Genomic DNA, 1,677 nt, shown 5'->3' on the forward strand with positions numbered 1-1,677 from the left:
TATGGGGAGCGACCACGAGAGGCCGTGGGTGAAGGTGCTGCCTGTCAGCCTGCTGCAGGCTGGGCTGTTGCTCTGGTGTGCGTTCAGGGAAAAAACGGAGATCGATGAGCGACTGGAAGCAGTTTTCTCCGGTCGGACCGTGGACTCTTTAGATGCGGCCCAGAAAAGCAATGCTCTCCTGCAACCGCGGAAGGAGAAATGAGGCTGGGAGTGTGGCTGCAGTGAAGGGACTGCCAGAAGTTTGCTGGTATTCACCTGGTTAAAAGCTGTACTGACACTTTAATGGGAAAACTTGTTTTTCCTGCCGGTCGGCAGTCTTATCTTGCAAGCGTGACTCCATGTATCTTGCTGCTTTCTGTGCCGCTCTTAGCTTAGTAATTCACCCTGGTGGCGCAAGGAGCGGTCTCTTCCTGCATTGCACAGTAGGGATGAGCAGGCTGTATTGCAAATCCACTTGCGTTTGAAGATATGTTTTATAGAACCCATCTCCTCCATGGATTTTTTTTCTTAGATGCACCGTGTATTAAAATATCGAAGCTGTAAGTCTGTAAAATTGCTGCTGAAGGTGACCTTCATTTGACATTTTGCTAGTCACAGAGTATGTTCGACTTGCGACTGTAAGTGTATGATTAATTAATGTGTGATTCTTTTCTGTTCTGATTTTTTTTAAATTCTACCAAACAATGTAGAAATTACCTTCTTCAACCCTTAATGCATAGTCGGTGCTCACTTTCTGGACTAGAACAATGTAGTATCTGGTTTTTCCTATGGATTCATAGATACTCAAACTTGCATACTCTGGAGTCTTTTCTTGGGGAGGAAGAATCTAAGCTACTAATATGACTTAGTTCCCTTCAAAGCTGGAGGCATTTTTTTAAGCTTTCAGATGTGAAAATGCAACACTTTTTTTGTGCCATTAAAATTCCTAATTAAAAAACAGAACAAAAACCAAACCAAAAACCCTAAACGAACCAAAAAACCAAATGCGGCAGCAGCTAGTAAGACATGCTGGAGCTACCAAGAAAACTGACTTAGTGTCGTGTTCATCCAATACTGCTGATTAGTCTCTGAAGAACATGCACCATGGCTTTTGGTTTCACTGTAGAGTCCCTGCAGTTTGGCCAGGTGATACCTAGGAAATGAGTACTGTTGGTTTGGTACTGTCACAAGGCTTAATTTGTCTTGGGATTCAACTTTTACTACAGTAGAGTGCTGCAAGTGAGGTCCGTGCAGGGGGGTGTCCTGGCGAACAGAAGAGAGAGCCTGGATTTTATTTATATTGACCTAAGGTGTAATGCCTGTTTCTCTAGCTTTCTTTCTCCCCAGTCTATTAAAACGACAAGCCCAGCAACGCACTACTTTGTTTAAGGAAATAAAGAGCTGCCCCTTTGTGTGTGCCTTGTTTTTGGGTGATGCGATAGGTGTTTAATAAAGAATACCTGTAAAACTGTTCTCGTAGTCTCTTGCTTTTAAGGTGTTGGAAGACTTACAAACCATTTGCCTGCAGCGTTTAGTCGTTAAAAGCGTGGAGAGCAAGGCCGTCGGCTGAAGCTGGCTGAAGCAGCTCTGCGTGCTCTTTCTAAAACGCGCAGCCTCCAAGGCCTCGAGGCACACGGACTGCGTAGTCGGACGCTTCCAGCGGGTGCGCCGTGTCCAAGAACACACGCTCGCCCACGG

The sequence above is a fragment of the Aptenodytes forsteri genome, unplaced genomic scaffold, assembly GCF_000699145.1.
Source record: "Aptenodytes forsteri isolate BGI_AS27 unplaced genomic scaffold, ASM69914v1 Scaffold55, whole genome shotgun sequence".
In the NCBI taxonomy this organism is placed as follows: Eukaryota; Metazoa; Chordata; class Aves; order Sphenisciformes; family Spheniscidae; genus Aptenodytes; species Aptenodytes forsteri.